The sequence below is a fragment of the Rhinopithecus roxellana genome, chromosome 1 (genome assembly GCF_007565055.1).
Source record: "Rhinopithecus roxellana isolate Shanxi Qingling chromosome 1, ASM756505v1, whole genome shotgun sequence".
In the NCBI taxonomy this organism is placed as follows: domain Eukaryota; kingdom Metazoa; phylum Chordata; class Mammalia; order Primates; family Cercopithecidae; genus Rhinopithecus; species Rhinopithecus roxellana.
The window spans coordinates 153,582,796-153,607,091 of NC_044549.1; positions in this window are offsets into that span (position 1 = coordinate 153,582,796).

The window sequence follows — 24,296 nt, forward strand, 5'->3', positions numbered from 1 at the left end:
TACTATGTTGGACAATACAATGCTAGAATATCACATAAATGCAGGGATATGGTGTGTATTCTTCTGTGTCTGGATTTTCTTTTTTTTTTTTTTTTTGCTCATTGATGCCATTGTTTGTGAGCTATATTCATATTGTCAACTGTATCAGTAATTCATTCTTATTATAGCTGCTGAACCTGTGGATCGCTCTTGTTTGTTTGTTTGTTTGTTTAGCTATTAAGAATGAAATCTGGTCTTAGATACACAAGTATGGCCAGAAGTCCAACAAACTTTTTAAGAGCTCAATCATCACATATCCCAGAACTTGTTCTTGGCTCTCTTGAGGTCTTTGGCAAAATAGTAGTTTCTTTCTTCCATGACTGCTATAACTCTGAAGGAGAGAGCAAATATTGTGTAAAGAAGTTGGCTAACTGGGTTAGTATGAACTCTGGTACTAACTCATTCCCAGGCCTTAGGCAGGTAGCCTACTCCCTTTGAGACTTAGATGGTTTATTTTTAAAGGGGAAGGATGTATCAATTAGGATTCCTTGGGTATAAACAATAGAAACTGATTCTGCCTACCTAAAGCCAAAAAACACACAAACAAACAAAACATGAAAATGTATGAAAAGAAATATGAAAATTCACAGATAATAGGAGACAGTTGAATAAAAAAAACAAAACCAGATCTCGGAAAAGGCTGGAACAAGGATAAATTCAGGGACTTAAGAAACAGGAAAGAATAGTCACTTCACAATGCCACTGTAGGCATAAGTCAGATTCAACAGCTTTTTTTGAACTTGAGCTATTCAGCTTAAGATTCAACTTCCCAAAAGAAAGATGCCATGTTTGGCCAGGAGAGGCCTGATCATCTCGATTGATAGCCCTACCATGACTTAGCAGAGAGTTTTCAGAAGAAAATAAAGGTTCTGTTAACCTAGGAAAGAGCAATAGGTACAGGGCTGTGGAAAACAACAGATGCCACCACAAGAGGCTTAAAGCAGATGATCTTGCATGTTCCGTAGAGCTCTGGCAGCCTGTGACTATGAGATCAGAGAAACTGAATTCCTTTGTGTCAGGGTAACTGAACCTCAGGTCCTAGACTTTCCAGGTCATCCTGCATTTATAGTGTGGAGAGCAGGAAAGAACCTTCAAGGATAGGAGGTTGTGGAGCAAGTTCGCCAACATCACTCAAATTGAAGAGACTGAGTTTGGTGATTTTTGATTGTATGACCCTTTTCTGTACACAGCTGCAGCCCAACCACACAATCTCTATTTTAGTAAAGTGGAAACCAAAGTTCTGTCATGGGGAGGAGTCTGCTAACCTTTCCAAATTTGGACCCAATATTTGCTACAGTCTGACATCGATTAGTAGTGAAGCTCGACCTAGAACTTAAGTAACCTGAATGGTATTCAAATGACTTTAATTCAGTGAAAAAGCAAGAGAGTTGCAACCTTAGCCATGTGCTTCTTCTAATTTAAACTTCATCTCTCTTCAGGTCACTGAAATTCGTCAAATAAACATTTATGGTTAAGTTAATGTCAAGAAGATGCCTTAAGGGAGTGTCCCAAGGAAAGGGGCACTTTTCTGTTCAGAAGGCATGCTAGGGAACAGAGGCCAATTGGGGCAGGAAGAGGTTGGCAGTTTCTTTAACAGACAAACCTGATACCCTCCAAGTCACACCCAGTGTCCAGAAGCAATGTGGGTGGGCTTCTTTTCCAGACATCCCTGAACAGCTGTGTGAGGGCTGCTCCTCACTCCCACCCCTCCTTTGCTCAAAGTTCACGTGAGTGAGAGATAAAGAAAGAAACACAGGAAGTCCTTATTTGGCATTCCCCAGATTTGTTTTTCCCTGAACCATTTGTCAGTTGCAGATATGATGCACCTTTATTCTAAATGTTTCAGTGTGTATTTCCTAAAATGAGGAAATACCTGACATGATCTCAGTTCAATTATTGAAATTAAAAAGTTATATCCATAAAATATCTATTCTACACTGCTTATTCATATTTGACAATTGTCTTAATAATGTCCTTTATAGCAAGGAAAAGTCTTGGATTATATGTTGCATTCAGTTGTCCCCCCCGCTTTTTTTTTTTTTTTTTTTTTTAGTATCTTTTAATTAGGAACAGTTTCCCAGTCTTCTTTGTGTTTCATGACACAGGGATTTTTGTAAACCACAAGGCAGTGGTTTGTAGATAATACGTTAGTTTAGGTTTGAAAGCACTTTTGGCAGAAATACCATAAAAGTGATGCTGTGTCCATCTCAGTGCATCATATCAGGAATTGCTCTCTTTTTAGAGCCTACCAACAGGTTTTCCCCAGGCCTTCTTTCAGATTTACTGTGATTCTAAACATTCAAATGTCAAGATTTGTAGAGTTCCTTCCAAGGTCCAGGGAAGTAGCTTAGCAATATGTTTACATTGTCATAAATTGTAACATAGACAAATGTGAAATATTGTATCTGCAATATTTTAACACTATTATTCATTTCTACTCCAATGCTCCTTTCATTACCTTTTACCTCAAAAGAGTTGTCATGGAGTGGCTGTGGGATGTTTAGGGTCCAGCTAAGAGCAAGTTGAACAGGGAATACTTTTAGTTTGGGTTTGAGAAGATACATTTATGTGTTTTTCAGTTACATTCACAAATAGCTAAATTATTGCTACTCATCCTGGTGTAGAATGGCTTCCAAGAACACGCCTCCTGCCCATGTGTGTTGGTTCAACTATGGCTGGAGACTCCATCACAATATGAATATGTCCCACAGTAATTGGCATGGGAAGTATGTGAATGCTTTTCTCTTTTCACCAACCATGAAAAATGCGAGTGGAGAAATTAATATTATCAATATTTAATCAAAACCCCCTGTCTATTATTCAGCATATGCAATTATAAATATACCACATATTATATGCTTATTTATGATGAGAATGCATGAAATAGAATTTATCACTATTCTTGTGTTTGTAGGAAAATAAACATGGTAGTGCTGCAAACAGCAAGTATGTCTATCAAGCCTTAGATTGGGGCTGCAGGGGTGAAGGCTGTTATATGTTATATTAAAGATTCTGTTCAACCCCAAGAGTCTATGATTTTATGAGTATAAACTTCTTAAAGGCTATATTGACATATGATTCATCTATTATTCTACCTACATAAAATCACTTTGTTTTAAAATGATTTGAGTTAGCTTATGAAATATTTATAACCTCAAAAACCACACATATGTAAAGTTATGGGGGCGGGGGTGACGGGGTAATGAGGAGTGGTAGCTTAATGAGTGTAGAGTTTCAGGTTTGCAAGATGAAAAATTTACTGTGATCTGCTGCAAAAGAATGTAAATATATTTACCGCTATGAAACTGTACACTTAAAAACAGTTAATATGGTACATGGCATTAATATATGCTTTTTACCATACCTATGGATTTCTAAGTAATTTCAAAAACATATGTAGGTATATGAGGAAATTAATACTCGGTATAATCAACAATGGTAAGAAAAATAAGACAAAAATCAAGGATAGTATTTATTCGCAAACTGTATAATGTGAAGTTCTATACTTGTGCTAAAGCTCCATGCATTTATCTGTGAACTTCTAAACAGCCAGTGTCAGAGGATTTATATTTATTTATTTTTTATCCACAATAATAGCTTTGACTCTTGTTATACATCGCACATTCCAGGTTTTGAAAGAATGAAAGGGAAAGATAATACATACTGAGTCTTCCAAATAAATCGGCCTTTAGTGTGTCTGGTCTCTGATTATAATGCATTTGTTTGATTGCTTATTGCAAATACATTACAATGAACGATGTTGTGATGAGACCTAAATTTCTAGTGGAGTTTCAGTATGATTCTCTCACAAGACTACATAGCACTCGTTGATCTGACAGTTGATTAATGGATTCAACACGAATATTCTTTTAGGGCCTCCTCCGTGTCCCCATCAGTGTGCTAAAGGCCATTCGTAGCAGGTCGATCAACAAAATCCAATTCCTATGCTCAAATAGATCCCAGTAGAATCAAGAATGATTTTCTTTTCCTTTTATCACCTTTAACTTCATAGACAAAAGGATAATTATGGCATGGCTGTGACCCTAAGTTACAAATGATCAGTTTGCCTGCTGGGCTTTTGGGTTGAAATATCTGGTACCTGATGAATACTGATGCAGCAAGAATATGTTTATAGTATTCATGAAGCATGTGTGTAGGTGGGAGATAATAAAATGAAGCATTCTTATTTACCTTCCCTTGGTTAGTGTGAACCCATCAGACAGCTGTTGCTGGACCTCTCTTTCAGACATAAATTCACAAATTTGTGCCTTGCTGATTTGGGACTGATCATCAGGAAGTCATAAAAGCCCCAGTTTCTGAAAGGCAAGGAGAAGAAATTGAGACAAGAAAACAAAAGCCTACTGTGTTTATTTCAAAGGCTATGCAAAGTGATTTCTTTTGGGGGTGTAGCTTCTCGAAATAAAGTGTTTACCTATGGAACACAGCTCACAAAAGAGGGGCTAGAGACATTGATCAATCTCCCTTTTTGAAAATTAGCCATATTGAAAGTTAAAAAGAAATGTAGAGATCTAGAGATCATTTACTTAGAAAAAAAAATCTCAGAAATCAGAATGACTTAAAAATAACAAGACTTTGTATCTTGGTTTCTTTTACGGAACACTTTCACAGACTTTATCTCATTGCAACATCTCAACTGTCGTGTGAGGTAGATGGCTAGAACAAGTGGTGTTGTTACCTCCATTTTATGCGTGAGGAAGCTAAGACTCAGACGGCTTAAGAAACAAACTTACAATCACACGATGAAATAACCATCAGACACCGTGGCCTGTAGTGGACCCACCTCTAACTTCCAAACCTGAATCCATCCGCTCAATTAAACAACATTAATTAAATGCCTGTGGTATGACTGGTGTTGAGACGGGATTCAGGAAAATAAAGGTAAATAAAACAAAGATCTCTCCTCTTTAGATTGCATCTTCAAAACCAGAATTTTTATATAGCTTACCAGTCACTAAATATTTTATATCCATTACCTATTTAGATAACTACTAAAAACCCTAGGAAATAGACAAGTTAGGTTAACTGCATTTCACACAGGAAGAGATAGTGGGAGACTCTGCATTAATCATTCAGTCAGATAGTGGTAGAGCCAGGATCTGATCTCAAATTAACCCATTTCCCTGACATTTATGACCACACTTTTGCTTTTGACTCTCAAAAAGAGTCATAATACATTTGTGCACATTCAAAAATGTCAGAGTCCTACCTATGCATGGTTTCCAGCACATGTCCCTCAGTGTCTCTTTCCTGCTCCAGTTAGCATGATAACATAAGCCCTGCAAATGCCAGCCACAAAGGAAGGCATGAGCTCATGGCGAGCATCCACATTTGGGCCAGGAGTCAAGAATGTTAACTCTGCTTATTTTGAAATCTGGGTCGTGCGCACAGTTTAAGCCTGTGGGGGTGGATGCACTGGTAAAATGCTTCTGTGGGATGGACATGATTCTCAGGGCATCTTTACAGGGGAATCCCCATGGGGTGACCCCTGAGTAGGTCTTGTTTACAGCAACATCTCTGTGTCAAGTTTCTACGAGGTAAATTTAAAGTGCTACCTTGGAAGAATAACCTCAGTCTGAAAATACAACTAACCTTCACTGTCTTTGGTTAGTTAGTACACTATTCTGTTGCTCTGCCACTGATTTATTTAATCCATCTGCATTCCTCTTCAGTTATCTCTTATATTATACTACTGGATAGAATAAATAATTTTCCCCATGGAACTGAATTACCATTAGTATTATTATAATAATTACAAAAAATATTTCCAAAGTAAAAAAAAAATCCTTCTTTTCCAGATCGAGACCCTGAATATACATAAATAGAGAGGGAAATGTGAGAAGAGAGAGAATAAATAGATATAGAGTGATAATATTTATATAGACATGTATGTATATATGCACATTTATGTGTATATATGTATATGTATATATTGCACATAATGTACATATTTACTTATACTCATATGTATATATTTGTCTCTCTCTATAAAATACACTATAGTGTAATATGTATCATAAATATGCATATAAGTATCCATGTATGTATGCATGTATGTATGTCTGTGTGTAGATATGTATGCATATACAGAGAATATTTATTGGCCAAGTTTATTCTCTAGTTTTCTTACTAAAGTCTTCTATATAATCAAAGTAAAAATTATTTTTAAAACCAAAAATAAATCATCTAATAGAAGAAGCAAAGCAATCTACACAGTGTATTTTCATGGTATGGAAAATGTAGGTTTTCCATATCACAAAGGCAAAGGAAAAGAAAGAAAATTCATAAGCTCTTAATTGTAATTATTTCTGAGTTATGGAGGGAAAATAATATTTTCTTCTTTATACTTTCCTATAGTTTTCAAATTTTGCATGGTGAATGGACATCATTTTTGTATTGACCCACAAGAAATAGCCATTACAAACACTTTCCCGGAGAAGTTTCAGTCATGGAATAAATGTACATGAAAAAAAGTGTCTTAGATGGTTCTACCCTATAAAAACTATACAGGTGAAAGTCATTGTCTTTCAAAGGTGTGCATAATAGATGAGTGAAAAATATTATGCCAAGATGAATGAAAGCTAAGAGGATGTGTCTCAATTTCCTGATGAACTGTCTTGTGGACAAAACCTCTGGTTCAAGAGAAAAAATGACCGTCATGAAAGATTTGTGGTGCAGAGTGTGGGAACCATGGAAATGTAAAGTTTAACTCTCATAATGTGGAATGCACAGTTGATGGCATCCTCATGCCTGCTCCTTGGATTCACTCTGCTGTCACATTTATTGAGGCCACACTTCTGGGCTGCTTCCAACCAAAGACTGAACCTGGTAGGGCTACAAACAAGGCCCGTTCTGGCAGCATGTGGTACATCTTTGATGCATGATTTTGACTCAAGAATGCCTCATTAGCCTGGGCAAAAATTCCTTGAAATGGCTTTCAATCTGAAACTATTTCTGTTGTATTCTCTTCTTTTCTCCTCTACCTTATGGCTGTCAGAGAGAGGATTGTTTTGTTTTGTTTTTAGAAGGAGTCTCGCTCTGTCGCCAGGCTGGAGTACAGTGGTGCAATGTCGCCTCACTGCAACCTCCGCCTCCTGGGTTCAAGCGATTCTCCTGCCTCAGCCTCCCAAGGAGCTGGGACTACAGGCACACACCACCATGCCCAGCTAATTTTTGTATTTTTAGTAGAGACAGGGTTTCACCATGTTGATCAGGTTGGTCTCGATCTCTTGATCTTGAGATCCCCTGGCCTTGGCCTGCCAAAGTGCTGGGATTATAGGCGTGAGCCACCATGCCTGGCCAAGAGTTTTTATTACACTCTGAAGCATTCCCCTTCTTCCGCTCTTTTTTTCTTTTTCCTCCACAGGCATTCTCGCTAGTATATCTTTTGTACATCCAATTCCTTCTTTAGCTCTGCTTCTTTGAGTACACAAAATAACACAAGTGGCCCTGATAGAGGTTCAAGAATGGAGAAACGGAGGTTTTGGGACTGGCTCACTCCCTTATTAAGCAAATAGGATGGCTTCCTGAAGTATGTGGACTACGGACAGTTTGGGGCTGAAGGTGAAGGCATAATTGCTATACATTTTACTGAAGTTGATCTGGAAAAACATCCATTGGAGGGAGAGATGCTTATAGGTCCTCAGATTCAGGCTTTTGGCAGATACAGTGGGAACAGTGCCTACAGATATGGTAGCAACAGTGCCTACAAGGATAGCAGAGCTTTATAGTTACTGCTAAGTTGTACTGCTACCTTGAAGAGGGATATTAAAAAACTTATGGCTCTTAGCAAGCAGTTAAAGGCTAAGTGTGAGAGCCAGTTGACATCTTTGGTGTCTTACACAAAGACAAGGCCCTCTTTGCAAAAACAAAGCTAAGCAGCCCACTTAAAACCTGGTAGTTAGAGTCACAGAGCTCTAGAGACATTTGAATGTTTAGCTAAGGCTGGTTGGAAACACCTGAGACCTGGAAATATAGATAGTGGCATGAAGTGGATACCCCTGATGAGTTGGTTTTGCAGACTCTCCTAAATCCTCAGAGATTATAGAGATGGACCATCCTTTCCTAGTAAGAGCTAGTGCTTCCCTCACACTGACAGATATCACAGAGGCATTACTTTATAAAGCAACAGATATCCCCCCTTGCGAATGCTTTACTTCCTTTTTTTACTGCCAGGTCCCAGATAGTGCTGATTTTCAGCAGAGCTCAGCCGAAGATGTACTGGTCATGACAAAGTAAAGCATGAATAATATACCAAAGAGTTGCCAGAATTAGCTAGCATGTATCAGCAGAAGCCATGGACATCCCTAATTGATTTTTGCAGGTACTTGATTGAGGGGACTACAAAATAAGTCCACATATGATAGAGTTTATTGACTTGGGGGCATTTTCTTATCACATGGGCTTTAACACCCTGTTAAGAACCACTGTGCATAGGGCAAGCTCACAGCTAGGGTGGCTTGAAAAAGTCTGGAAAAAGTGATGATCAATGCTAAATGAAGAGAAATTTCGCAGGTTTCCCTGCAAGATGGTAGATAAGAAATAAAGAGTCTGAGGGAAAAGGACATGGCTAGAATGGATATATAATATGAAGCAAGAAAATTCACCAGAAGACTATGTTAGATGAGGGAGCCAAGTAGACACTGGAAAGTCATCAGGATTCACTAAGGCCATCAGGAATTTGCTAGTTGGAAGGGTAGCAGGATCACTAAGAAGTTCAATCCTGGCTCTCCTCTGTATCTCAGGGCTGGGGGTAGGAGAGGTGGTCATAGACCTGGGACTGTTAATATCCATGTAAATGATGCCCCTCTACCCTCAAGAACAGAGACCAGGGGTGGCACTTACCTACCACATGCTAGGAAGCCATATTTACCATTATGACCAGCAAGGTCAGAGGCACAGCCAGGGGACTTGACCTGCAGGGAGTTCTGAAAATGATTGATAGAATATGGCATCCCTAGAGGAAGAATAAAGTGGCAGCCAATGAGAGTGCTGCTTAACAGCTAAGAAAAGGAAAGAATGGGTCAGTAGGAGGCCGAAGATGTTCATCCCAATACAAAGAAAGAGTTTCTCATTAGATTCTTTGACCTGAGCCCATTTTGAGATATAGAATTTTTTGACTGAAGAGGTAGCAGGGTTTCTCAGTGAAATAAATTTGTAAGTATATACTGTGACAATTCTGTTAGGCTTCTCTAAAGAGACTTATAGCCAGGCACTTCAGAAACATATACTGAACTCTGCTCTTAGAAGGGCCCCTCACTTGGTTTAGTGTTTTGCCATTACCATTTTGAAATTCTTTAAACAAAGGATCCCATGTTTTTATTTGTACTGGATGCTGCACATTGTGCAGCCTACTGCTGTTGACTTGAGTAACTGCATATTGGGTATAGACAGTTTGAGTTAACATTGCTATCCAGAGACCTTAAGAGTAATCATGGACCTGTGGAAGCTCACATGGTTAAATCATAAATAAATTTATTATTACAATCCAACTCGTAGTAAGTTTACTGTGTTTGAAGACCCACTTAGTTGTCACTTTTTCAGTCCACAAGAGTTTTGTTGGAAATGATATACTTGGCAGCCACAGTGATGCCCACATTGTGTCCTGGCCTTTGAAGTAAGAACTATCAGAGTCAGAAAGGCCAAGTGGAAACCTCTGTATCTGCCCTCTACTCACTATGCCACGGGAGTAAATAAAGGGTAATGTTACATTCTAGGAAGATGGTCGATGTTAATGCCACCATTAAACAGCCAAAGAATGTTGAACAGGGTTAAGTAGAGTATCCTTATATCTCTCTTTGTTGACTCAATATGACCCCCAAAAAACTCAGAAAAATTCTGGAGCATAGACTTTTGCAACCTCAATAATGTAATAGCCTGATTATAACTATTATGGGAGGGTGATATCTTTGCTAGAGCAGATTAAAAAGATCTCAGGTACAGGATAGGTAGCCATAGATTTGGATGAATATATTTTTGTTTATTCTTATGATGAAAGAGGATCAGAAACAGTTCACATTCATGTGGGATATACAACAATGCCCATTTATAGTTTTTCCTCAGGGCTGTGTTAACTGTTCTGCTCTGAAGACACCTGGGCTGTGTGGTCAACCCACAGAACATTGCACTGTATATGTTACATCAATAAGATCGTGCTGATCAGGCAGGGCAAACAACAGATGGCTAGTATACAGGAGGCCTTGAGAAGACATTTAATACATGCATTCCAGAGGGTGGGGGATAATCCCAATGAAGATTTAGACTCCTGACACTTCGGTGAAGTCTTTACAGATCCAATGGTCAGGAGTTTGCCAGAATATATATTTTGCAATCCCCTGCCACAAAGAAGGAAGCAGAAAGCCCGATAGTTATTTTTGTGTTCTGGAGGCAACATATTCTATACCTAATGCTCTGGTCTGTAATCTGAGTAACAGGGAACATTTCAGGTGTCTGATGGAAAAAGATGTAGCATGAAACTTATGCTAAGCCCCAGTGGAGACTCACAATGCAAGCTCTGATATTCAGGAATAGGACAATGCCATCTATAGCAGAGAAAATAATACTTTTTTTTTGATTAAACAGCTCATGGAAGCAATGAAAATTTGACCATGAGACTCTACATGACCATATGCCTGGAGCTACACATCATGAGCTGGATTATTTCTGTTCTTCTAAGTCATAAAATCAGCCTCGCATAAGTCAACCAAAAGATGAAAATAATGTGCCCAGATTGAGTCCAAGCAGGACCAGAGCTTAGCTGCATGAGCAGTAACCCAAACATCCCTATTACCCACTGCAGTTATATGAGCAGTGTTTCCCTACTTTGCTTGTAAGACTAGATGAAGGAGGTAAAAAGGTCTGAAAGTGCCCTCCAGCCAAAGACAACTGGCTCTATCTGTTGCATTCATTATTTGTTGTAGCAAGGAAGAATATACACCATGAGGATCCATGGAACATCTCAATAAGAGGGTGTTAGAAAGAACCTAGTATAGGATTTAGGTTCGTGTGAGCTTATTTTGGAGAGGATTCAAGGAATTAGGGCTTTGCTGTCTACTCAATGCTGTCAGAAAGTGGGACAATTCCATGACTGGATATCATAATAAATCTTATAAGGCAGGATGTAGGAAGTGAAGCTAGTTATAAGTAGGTAAATGAGCAGCAGTAATTCACATTACCTGGGATGAGAGGATGTTTGGATATTTTTGTGGTTTGAACAATGTTCTTTTTTTTTTTTTTTTTGTATTGTGTTTATAACTGATTACAGAATGCTCTTATTTTTGTCTTGATCCATGACACTCATGAAGAGAGTCTGTCTGATGCTGATTTCGTTAAGTAGTTTTATGTTCAGTAAGAAGACACCAAAATCTAACTGCGAGTTCTAGGCCAGCTTCAGCAATGCCAGGCTCAGCTAATAGTGCCAGATCAGGTCTTAACAGTCAGGGCCTGCTTTTCTCCTTCCCAAGGCCAGGCTTACTTTACAGATGGGTTAACTTGGTAAGTGGTTGAAGGCCAAAAATGACAGTGAAAGTCTTCAAGAACATCTGAGGATGGCACTGGAAGTCAACAGAGAAGAAATCTTCCTAAAGTGTGGAGTTGTGATTTAGGAGCTTGGACATCTACTTCATGAGGAAGAAGAAATGGCCTGAGGTAACAACATAAATTAAGAGATGCTTGAGTCATGACCAATGGCCTGCCTATCTTGTCAAGGGCCTAGAATAAAAGGAATGGGGAGATTGGAGTCAAAGAGGTCTAGAGCAAATATATGGACATATGGGAGTGGAAACTGAGTATGAACATTTTGTATCACATGTTAATTTTCATTAGAACTCAGGAAAAAAGACCAAACACATAAAATTATGTTAATGGTGATGCATGCCAATAAAGAAATCTGAAAAGAAGCTGCAATTATAAATAATGAGAGGGAGAGGCGATAGTGATAAACCTATGTGACATTAAATAGTTGAGAAAGACCTTTCTGAAGAGGTGATCTGAAGGCTGATGTGAAAGGTGAGGGAAGAACATGCCAGGTGGATGGAGCAGCACATTTCTGAAGTCAGGTAGGGGAAGGCCAGGAATATTTAAGAGACTGAAGAAGACAGTGCACATGGGCTAAAGTGAGTGACAGGGAGATGGGACAAGAGTCTTACATATTCAGAAGCCAGGTTATACCAGGCCAGAAAGGGAGTTTAGGTTTTATTCTAAGAGTAACGGAAAACTTTTGAAATTACCCAGGGATGTGGTATGACCCAATTCATGTTTTAAAAATATTACTCTGGCCTGACTGTGGGACAAGAGTGGAACACGGAGATTTGTTAGGAAGCTACTACAATCATCCTGTGGATTAATAACAGTCCAAATTGAGCCAGGACCTCACCCTACTTTGTGAATGCATTCCATTGTCTATCCTTCAGTGGGAAGTAGCTGTGTAGGTGGATGGCACAGCCTTTCTTTTATAGCTGACTTTCCAGTGTCCAGTTCGGTTCCCAAAATACATGTGGTATGATATACATATAGTTCAGCAGGATAAGTGCTAGGTTAATATTCAGAGATTACCCCCATGCCACATCCTCTCAAATATCTGCCCCCACACCTTATATTTTGAAAGTAAATTTGTACAGTCAACTTCAGATTAAATGTACTCCACATGAGGCTCTGTCCGGTATCCAATATTGAAGTAAAGCAAGAGATACAAAGTAATGAAGGAAATTAAATATGTGTGTACACATATTACTGTATACATAGGATGTCTTACAAGGGAATGAATGCCAGAAGAAAAGAAAGAAAGAAGTTCCCACTTAGTCCTAGTAAGCCAGCAAAGTTGCCTGGGGTGCTGTCAATACAGTGCAGCTATATTAGTCCATTTTCATGCTGCCGATAAAGACATACCCAAGACTGGGTGATTTACAAAAGAAGGAGGTTTAATTGGACTTAGAATTCCATATGATTGGCGGGGTCTCAGAAGCATGGCAGGAGGCAAAAAGCACTTCTTACATGGCAGCAGCAAAAGAAAAATGAGGAAGAAGCAAAAGCAGAAACCCTTGATAAATCCATCAGATCTCATGAGACTTATTCACTATCAAGAGAAAAGCACAGAAAAGACTAGTTCCCATGATTCAGTAACCTCCCCCTGGGTCCCTCCCACAACATGTGGGAATTCTGAGAGATACAATTCAAGTTGAGATTTGAATGGAGACATAGCCAAACCATATCATTCTGCCCCAGACCCTCCAAATCTCATGTCCTCACATGTTAAAGCCAATCATACCTTCCCAAGAGTCCTACAAAGTCTTAACTCATTTCAGCACTAAGCAAAAAGTCCACAGTCCAAAGTCTCATTTGAGACAAGGCAAGCCCCTTCTGTCTATGAGGCCTGTAGAATCAGAAACAAGCTAGTTACTTCCTAGATGCAATGAGAGTAAGGTATTGAGAAAATACAGCTGTTCCAAATAGGAGACAATTTGCCAAAACAAAGGGGTTACAGAGCCCATGCAAGTCCCAAATCCAGCAGGGCAGTCAAATTTTAAAGCTCCAAAATGATCTCCTTTGACTCCAGGTCTTACATCCAGGTCACACTGATGCAAGAGATGGGTTCCCATGGTCTTGGGCAGCTCTGCCCCTGTAGTTTTGCAGGGTATAGTCTCCCTCCCAGCTGCTTTCATGAGTGTCTGCCATTTTTCCAGGTGCACGGTGCAAGCTGTCAGTAGATCTAACATTCTGCTGTCTGGAGCATTGTGGCCCTCTTCTAACAGCTCCACTAGGCAGTACCCTAGTAAGGATTCTGTGTGGGGGCTCTGACCCCAAATTTCCCTTCTGCACTGCCCTAGCCGAGGTTCTCCATGAGGGCCCTGCTCCTGCAGCAAAATTCTTTCTGGGCATCCAGACATTTTCATATATCTTCTGAACTCTAGGTGGAGGTTCCCAAACCTCAGTTCTTGACTTCTGTGCACCTACAGGCTCAACACCACATGGAAGCTGCCTAGACTTGGGGTTCCATCCTCTGAAGCCACAGCCGCAGGTGTGTGTTGGCCGCTTTCAGCCATGGCTGAAGCAGCTGGGACAGAAGGCACCAAGTCCTTAGGCTGCACACAGCACAGGGACCCTGGGCCCAGGCCAGGAAACCACTTTTTCCTCCTGGGCCTCTGGGCCTGTGATAGGGGGAGCTGCCATAAAGGTCTCTGACATGGCCTGGAGACATTACCCCTTTGCTCTTGGGGATTAACATTAGGTTCCTTGTTACTTAAGCAAATTTCAGCAGCCGGCTTGAATTTCTCCCCAGAAAATGAGTTTATTTTCTATCACATAGTCAGGAAGCAAATTTTTCAAAGTTGTATGCTCCATTTGCCTTATAAAACGGAGTGCCTTTAACAGAACCCAAGTCATCTCTTGAATGTTTGCTGCTTAGAAATTTCTTCTGCCAAATACCCTAAATTGTCTTTCTCAAGTTCAAAGTTCCACAAATGTCTACGTCGGGGCAAAATGCCACCAGTCTCTTTGCTAAAACTCTTTTGCTGAAGAGTCACCTTTATTCCAGTTCCCAAAAAGTTCCTCATTTCCATCTGCAACCACCTCAGTGTGGACCTTATGTCTATATTGCTATCAGGATTTTGGGCAAAACCATTCAACAAGTCTCTAGGAAGTTCCAAACTTTCCCACATTTTCCTGTCTTCTTCTGAGCCCTCCAAATTGTTCCAACCTCCGCCTATTACCCAGTTCTAAAGTCACTTCCACACTTTTGAATATGTTTTCAGCAGTGGCCCACTCTATGGTACTAATTTACTGTATTAGTCCATTTTCATGCCGCTGATAAAGACATACTCAAGACTGGGCAATTTACAAATAAAGGAGGTTTAATTGAACTTACAGTTCCACATGGTTGGGAAGGCCTCTGAATCATGGTGGGAGGTGAAAGGCACTTCTTACATGGCAGTGGCAAGAAAAAAATGAGAAAGAAGCAAAAATGGAAACCCTTGATAAAGCCATCAGATTTTTTGAAACTTATTCACTATCATGAGAATGGTACAGGAAAGACCAGTCTCCATGATTCAGTAACCTCCCTCTAGGTCCTTCCCACAACATGTGGGAATTCTGAGAGATACAACTCAAGTTGAGATTTGAATGGTGACACAGCCAAACTATATCAGTAGCACTTCCCAAAGGAACACAGTCCTCAAGAGAATTTCTGAACCCTGGATGCAATCCATTAGGCAAGAAAAAGAAATAAAGCACATCCATATAGGAAGAGAAGAAGGCAAATGATCTTTGATTGCAGTTGACTTGATTCTATATCTAGAAAATCCTATATTCTCAGCCCAAAAGCTCCTCCAGCTGATAAACAACTTCAGCAAAGTCTCAGGATACAAAATCAATGTACAAAAATCACTCATATTCCTATACACCACCAATAACCAAACCGAGAGCCAAATCAGAAAGGCAATCCCATTCACAATTGCCACAAAAAAAAAAATAATAATATATAGGAATACAGCTACCAGGGAGGTGAAAGATTTCTACAATGAGAATTACAAAACACTGCTCAAAGAAATCAGAGATGACAGAAACAAATGGAAAACCATCCCATGGTCATATATAGGAAGAATCAATATCATTAAAATAGCTATACTGCCTAAAACAACTTAAATATACAATGCTATTCCTATCAAATTGGAATGACATTCTTCATCAAAGTGGAAAAAACTATTTTAAAATTCAAACAAGAGCCCAAATAGCTAAGTCAACTCTAAGAAAAAGAACAAAGCTGGAGGCATCACATTACCTGACTTCAAACTATACTACAAGGTTATAGCAACCAAAACAGCATGGTACAAAAACAGACACATAGACCAATGGAACAAAATAGAGGGCTCAGCAATAAGGCCTCACATCTACGACCATCTGATCTTTCATAAAGCTGACAAAAATAAGCAATGGGGAAAAGACGACCTACTTAAAAAAATGGTGCTGGGATAACTGGCCAGCTATATGCAAAAGATTGCAGCTGAACTCCTTTCTTACACCATATACAAAAACCAACTCAAGATGGATTAAAGTCTGCAATGTAAAACTCAAAACCATAAAAACCCTGGAAGACAACCAAGGTAATACCATCCTGTACATAGGAACAAACAAAGGTTTCATGACAAAGACACCAAAAGCAATTCCAACAAAACCAAAAATTGACAAATGAGATCTAATTAAACTATCAACAGAATAGAAAAGAAACTATCAACAGAGATGATATGGCTTGGCTGTGTCCCCATCCAAATCTCATCTTATATTCCCACATGTTATGGGAGGGATTGGGTTGGAGGTAAGTGAATCATGGGGGCAGGTCTTTCCCATGCTGTTCTTGTGACAGCAAATAAGTCTCAGGAGATCTGACAGTGCTATAAGGGGGAGTTTCCCTGCACAAGTACTCTCTTTTGCCTGCTGCCATCCACGTAAGATGTTACTTGCTCCTCCTTGCCTTCTGCCATGATGGTGAGGCCTCCCCAGCCATGTGGAACAGTAAGTCCATTAAACTTCTTTTTCTTCACAACCTAGGGTATGTCTTTATCAGCAGCATGAAAATGGATTAATACAGTCAGTTGATACCAGTAGAGTGGGGAACTGCTGAAAAGATTTCTGAAAATGTGGAAGTAACTTTGGAACTGGGCAACAGGCAGAAGTTGGAACAGTTTGGAGGGCTCAGAAGAAGACAGAAAAATGTGGGAAAGTTTGGAACTTCCTAGAGACTTGGTGAATGGCTTTGCACAAAATGCTGATAACGACATGGACAATAAGGTCCACGTTGAGGTGGTCTCAGTTGGAAATGAGGAACTTGTTTTGAACTGAAGCAAAGGTGACTCTTGTTACATTTTAGTAAGGAGACTGGCAGAATTTTGCCCGTGCCCTAGAGATTTATGGAGCTTTGAACTTGAGAGAGATGATTTAGGGTATCTGGCAGAAGAAATTTCTAAGCAGCAAAGCATTCAAGAGGTGGCTTGGGTTCTGTTAAAGACATTCAGTTTTATAAGAAAGCAGAGAAAATTTTTGCAAACTATGCATCTGACAAAAGTCTAATATCCAACATCTATAAGAAACTTAAAAAAATTTACAAAAGAAAACAAACAATCCCATTAAAAAGTGGGCAAATTGCATCAACAGACACTTCTCAAAAGTAGACATACATGCAGTTAACAAGCATATGAAAAAAAACTCAGTATCACTGATCATGAGCGAAATGCAAATCAAATTTGCAATCAGATACCATCTCACACCAGTCAGAATGGCTATGACTAAAAAGTCAGAAAATAACAAATGCTAGTGAGGTTGTGGAGAAAGGGGAACACATACACTGTTTGTGGGAGTGTAAATTAGTTCCACGTTCATGGAAAGCAGTATAGTGATTCCTCAAAGAGCTAAAAGCAGAACTACCATTCTACCCAGGAATCTCATTACTGGGTATATACTAAGAGGAATATAAATCATTCTACTATAAAGACACATATGCAAACATTCATTGCAGCACTATTCACAATAGCAAAGACATGGAATCAACCTAAATGCCCATCGATAAGAGATTGGATAAAGAAAATGTGGTACATATACACCATGGAATATTACACAGCCATAAAGAAGAACATGATCAAGTCTTTTGCAGGAACATGAATGGAGGTGGAGGTATTATCATTAGTAAACTAATACAGGAACAGAAAACCAGATACTGCGTGTTCTCACTTATAAGGGAAGCTAAATGATAAGAACTTATATACACAAAGAAGGAAACAACAGACACTGGGGTCTACTTCAGGAGGGAGGGTCGGAGGAGGGAGAGGATAAGAAAAGATAACTATTGGCTACTGGGCTTATGAAATAATATGTACAACAACCCCCCATGACATGTGTTTACCTATGTAGCAAATCTTCACATGTACCCTCAAACCAAAAAATAAATGTTAAAAAAAAGTCAATGGGTGATGGTAACATACCCACTTCATTGATAGCATCATGGTTTGATTCTTATTTATGCACTATTAATTGTGTCAACACATTGAATATTACTGTTTTTCAGGAGAAAAGGGAGAAGCATTCATACAGATAAATTTGGCTGACCATTTGCCTATGTTACATGAAACTCATCCATCACCCATACATGGAAAGATGTCTAAAAGCAGATTTAAAGAGATAATAAAAAATTATACTCAAGTGATTTCTCATTTATGGTGTGTATTTTTCATCAGAAACTTGCCCACAGTGGTTATGAATTCAGATAATATAAGAACACAATGGTACAATCGGCCTGGAGATATCTCAATTAGATAGCAAGAGAAGGTCAAGAAAAAAATTCATTGTATGAAACTACAGGGTTTTTCTCCTGAATCCTAAGATTGAAATTACTTGTACCCATACATTAAACTTGTGCCTGATGCTCCAAATCTTGGAAGAAATACTATTACATATTACCAAGAGGCAGGGGATTTGTGAAGCTTTTAAAATATACTCTTGATTTTAATATTGAATTGTTGTGAATGTGGGTTTCTTTGGAAAGATATTAAAATATTATTAATTGTAATCCTGACAAAATAATGGGGGTTTAGTGTTAGGCTAACAAATTATGATATTGCTGATGAGAGCTCTAGCTACAAGTTGGAAATGAAACCTAGGGTAAAATAACTTCAGAAACAGTTTATGTAAATAGCTGATAATATATTTAAGTCATATTCTGCCTTAAATTTGTTTGGAAATGAGATACAAAGTATAAAGCCAAGTTTACAAAACAGCCAAAGAAAATAAAACCTATACAAATTTTTGCATCACCTGTCCTCTGAAATTTTGATCTGTCATTGTCTAATGCCCTTGCCATTGCCTTATCTCTCTGTGTTTATGACTGTGAGAGATATCGTGGCCTAAGAAATCCCAGTTTGTCACGTGTCCAATAATTCTGGTGCATGAGCTGAAGAATTAATCACGAGAAAACTCAATTCCAGAACTGTGATGACAGATGAGCTAGGAGGATGGGAGTTTGAACTGAAGTTTTTACACAGACATTATCCAATGCTCTAATTCCTTACAAAATTCCTCTTTACTCAGTCTGATGTTATACTAAATAAATGCCTCTCCCCAAGATTTCCAAGCAGTTTTCAAGAGTGCTCACACCATCTACCCCTAACACATACAGGCACACACAGTACACACAACTTTTTCTTATATGTTTTAATTATGAACTGAAATTTGATCACCTCCATAAATTACTTTATTTTTTAAAGCCAGGTTATTGTAGTTAATGAACTTATAACCTAAGAATTTGTTGTCATCAGAGATCTTTGTATCTTAAACAAGTTAAGAACCCTTTTCTCTGTTTGTAAGGGCTGAACCTCTCAAGTCCACTACACTTTCTTTGAGTTAGATGTACCGTTGAGTTATGTTTGCCTTTCATTAACTTTACCAATGAATATTAGAATATTAGAGTCATGAGTTTTGAAAGACTGTACGTGATATTCAAAAATATTTTATGCTCATCTTAAAAACTATATAAATATATTAAGGTGATAAACATTATAATCCTATAATAGCTATCCACTGTTCTATGCTTTAGCATTTCCATCTGGATTTGGCTTAAAAGTATACATTTTATATGTATGATGATTTTAAATATATATGTAATATTCATAATGACACATACTATTATATATTCAAATTTTTCATTTAATCTTATACCATAAACAACTTTATATACTCACTATGTCATAATTACCATTTTAAACTCTTTCATTTTTATTGACAAAATGCTTCATTTTACTTAGCCATTTTACTCTAATAAAAATTCTTTTTTAAAAAATTTCACAATTGGGAAAAATTATTATTTGTAATAATAAAGAACTGCCATCAATACCTTCTCACAAACAACCTTTTTCTATTGAGATAAGGTTTTAAAATAAACTTTTTATTTTGAAATTAATATTCATTTACAGAAAAGTTGCAAAGATAGCACAAAAGTTCCTGCATTTTCTTCATTCAGCTTCTATGATACATTTGTCAATATTTTAAAAATTAATTAGCTAAACTATAGACTCTAAACAGATGCATCAGTTTTCCTACTAATGTTCTTTTTCCTGCTCTAGGATCTAATTGAGGATATCACATTGCATTAAGTCTTCACGCCTTCTCAGTTTGCTCTGATCTGTCAATTCCCCAATGACAGAGCCTCAGACTTTCCTTACATTTCATGATATTAAAATTTTGAAGAACCCTTCTCAGGCATTTTGCAGAAATACCATTTCTCACTGGCACCTGGTTATAGGTCACAGTCATTTCCTAGCCACGTGGGCCTCTCCAACATAACAGCTCATTTCGTCAAAGCAAGCAAGTCAAGGAAGCGTGAAAGAGAAAGTACTGGTGTGATAGAAGTCACAGTCATAATCACAGTGGTGACATTCTATCACATTTATATGGGTGCTATTTATTAGAGTGAGTCACCACACCCAGCCCTCCCAATCAAGGAGATATAATTACACAAGTACATGGAATATTAAGAGATCACTGGAGGGTTGGCCTGTCGCGGTGGTGCACAACTGTAATCCTAGCACTTTGGGAGGCTAAGTCAGGCAGATCACTTGAGGCCAGGAGTAGGAGTTGGAGACCAGCCTGGGCAACATGACAAAGCCCCGTGCCTACTCATTGTGTACTAAAATTACAAAAATTAGCCAGGTGTGGTGGTGCAAGGGAGGTTGAGGCACAATAATTGCTTGAACCTAGGAGGCAGAGGTTGCAGTGAACCGAGATTGCGCTACTGCCCTCCGGCCTAGGTGACACAGCAAGACTCTGTCTCAAAAAAACAAATTTGGCCATCTTAGAAGGCTGTCTATCAATTACATAGCTTTTTTATGGACCGTGCATTGTAATTCCAATATTTGAAATTTATGCAGGCCCAGCTCTGCTCTGGTGTTTTTATTGCTTCACACTCGTGGTACCTTGTTTCCTTGTGTGTTTTGTTATTTCTGGTCATGAACTGTTGACTTTAATGTTGTATTTGTGGATTTTTTTTCTTCCTGAGGCCTGGAATGAAAGTGAATTTCTCTTGGGAGGGTTTTGTTTCCTTCTACCAGGTGCCTATGAAAATTATCAATTAGTATGCAATTAAATTTTCATCTTGAGGTGTTTGGATCAATAAAGTAGTGTGAATTTAGACCAACAACTTGCATCAGAGTTAGCTTGAGATTGTAAATTATGAATAGCAATGTTTCTTTCCTCTGCTATGTGTTTAGGTTTGTGATATTTAATTTCCTTTAATGTCTCTTGGATGAGAGGGAATAAGTTTATTTTTGTTTTAAATTTTATGTTGTATATGGTCTTTGGTACCACAGTGTTATGGCAGGAAGATACACTGGTAGTTGTCTTACATTGGGTAGGTATTTTGTCTCCTATTCTTTCTGCCCTTTGAAACGATGAACACCAAAGCTCAAATTTACCCAAGTAAATAAACACACTCAGTGTAAAATTTGCCTTTGATATTCCATCATACCTCTTAGTTCTTATCTTCACTTACTGCTTTGTCTAAAAGACTTATTTTTTTTCTAGCTCATTAATGGATCTAAACTAAAAAATGTTTAAAACACATTATTTTACTAAGAATTTCGCTGTTTGCAATAAGATTTGATCTAGTTTCCTGGCCCATCATATTACCAGAAATAGAAACATCGAGGTCCTCTAATGGTTCATTTTATTTAACAGATATTTAGTGATCACATAGCAGGTACCAGAATCTATATTGGAACTTAGCCGGGCGCAGTGGCTCACGCCTGTAATCCCAGCACTTCGGGAGGCCCAGGCGGGCGGATCACAAGGTCAGGAGATCGATACCATCCTAGCAAACATGGTGAAACCCCGTCTCTACTAAAAAAAAATACTAAAAACTTAGCCGGTCAAGGTGGCGGGCACCTGTAGTCCCAGCTACTCGGGAGGCTGAAAAAGGAGAACGGCGTAAACCCGGGAGGCGGAGCTTGCAGTGAGCTGAGATCCGGCCACTGCACTCCAGCCTGGGCGACAGAGCGAGACTCCGTCTCAAAAAAAAAAAAAAAGAAAATCAAATACTCTTGTGTCATCAAGGAGCTCACCTTTTAACAATTCTGTAAATTGTAATATAATGCAATGTAAATTCCACAGTTAAGCAAACATAAGACTCTAGAGGCACAGAGAAAGGCACAAAGAAATCGGCCAAAAGACACCATGGTGTATACCTGACTTTCACATTTTGGGGAATAACTGAGATATTCTTGCCTCTTCACAAATAGCAATGACTTATACAGATATCCTTGACGAAAGCATACCTCTGATAAAATTTTTACTAATAATGTGAAACTTCTTGTTAAAGATAAATAAAACAGTCCATTGAGTCGGAATAATCAGTGGCCTGAAATTACGAGCCTGAGTTTCCTTCTGGACTTTAATATTTTCAGTAGATAAGGCAGGCATTTTGATTTTTATTTTATTTGTAGGAAATTATGCCCCAAGAAGGTCACAGGCCTTTTTCTTTCTCCTCTGTTTGTGGTCTCAGCGAGAAGAGATACCATGAGAAGAGAACCAAGCCACCAGAGAGCTCTGAGATCCTCAATGGGAGTCACTGGGGAAAGAATACAACACCAGAACCTTGTCATTGGCACAATTCAGGAGAAAGGGAAATAGGATGTTGAGATGTCAGTTTGAGGAAAGCCCTGCCACTTCTTTCCTGGGTGGCTTAGGAAAATTCTCTTTGGTCCTTAGGTAAATAAACCATGTAAAGTGAACGTCAATCTGTTTATTTCCCAAGATTTTTAAAGAATCAGATAATTAATATGGAAGTTTTACAAACAGCTTTACAGACTGTGAAGGTGGTTTTCCAATTTTGTTAATGTTTTTGCCTAAAAATTCATAGAATAAGATATAGTTGCATTAAATGGCTCATTTTCTAAACTCAATCTCAACTTCTTTCCCCTCTCCCAGCAACCTAAACCATGCAAACTCATAGTTAAAATTTAAATATCTGGTTGTCTAGGAGTCGGGTTCCACAATACTTTCAACCAAGACCTTGTTTGTATCTTCCTGGAGATTATCTCCAGGAAAATATCCAAGAAAGAAAATCTACGGAGGCCTAGATTTATCCTTTACTCATCTGAATTTGTGTGGAAAATGTTCAGGCCTCACGTCAATCTCTCATTTTTACCGAGAAGTGTCTGAATTTAGCTAGATGGGTAGAGATTTGGGTGGGAGATGGTGGTGAAGAAGAGTAAGGTCATATTTTACGAATCTACCCATTTAATGAATGAGAGCTAAATAGTAGGTAGAATTTAATGAGTACCTCTCTGCCAGACATATTATATTTATTTGTTCTAATTCTTCCACATACCCTGCAATCTAGGTTTAATTTTTTATTTCACTGATGAGGAAGTTGAAACTAAGAGAAGTGAAACAATTTCTTAAAGGTTTCGAGGTGGGAGTATGGAGTGGACACACAAGGAGGTAGCAGATCTAAGATTCAGGCTCAGAATTGTCTGACTCCAATGACTATGTTCTTTGCACACTATTTCTCTGACAGTAAAACAATTTCGTCTTTTCTACTAATTATTTTTCTGTGAAAAAAAATATATATATTCAAGTGTTCTATTTACCCATTTATTCTTTAGCAAATTGTTTCATTAAAGTTATCAATAGAAACTTGGCTGGAGTGTTAACTTTTGGGGGCTAATCTTAGGAAAAGAAAATTGTTTTGATTTACCTTTTCTTTTCTGTTTGTTTGTTTTGTTTCTCTAATGGAAGAATGAAAAGGCAAACATCTTATTTTCCAGTGAGGGCTAAAAGCTTGTGACTTGAGGGATGTATATACTTTTCTCACAGTAAAGTAGTTTAATACTGAAAGGTAAAATTATATAGGTGAAATGCTGAAATAAGTCAGAGGGTAGGAAAAAAAATCTGCAACTCCAGGATTGTGCTTCTTCTTCTTCTTCTTCTTTTTTTTTTTAATGAAGGCAAAAACCACTGAGGTCAAATAAAACTCCAAAAAGTGACTCCTTGATGTTTACATGGGGTGTCCAGTAGTTTCTGGCAAGGGAAAAGCAGAACTTAGTTTGAGCTACTAATCTCTCAACTCCTGTGATAAACAAAACAAAATACACCCTCAAAGGAAGAAATCTTTCTGCTTCCCATGCTGTTACTAAACCAAGTACAATTAGTGATAGTATAACTACTATGAAGTAAATAGGTCTTATGATAAACTTAGAAGGAGAAGG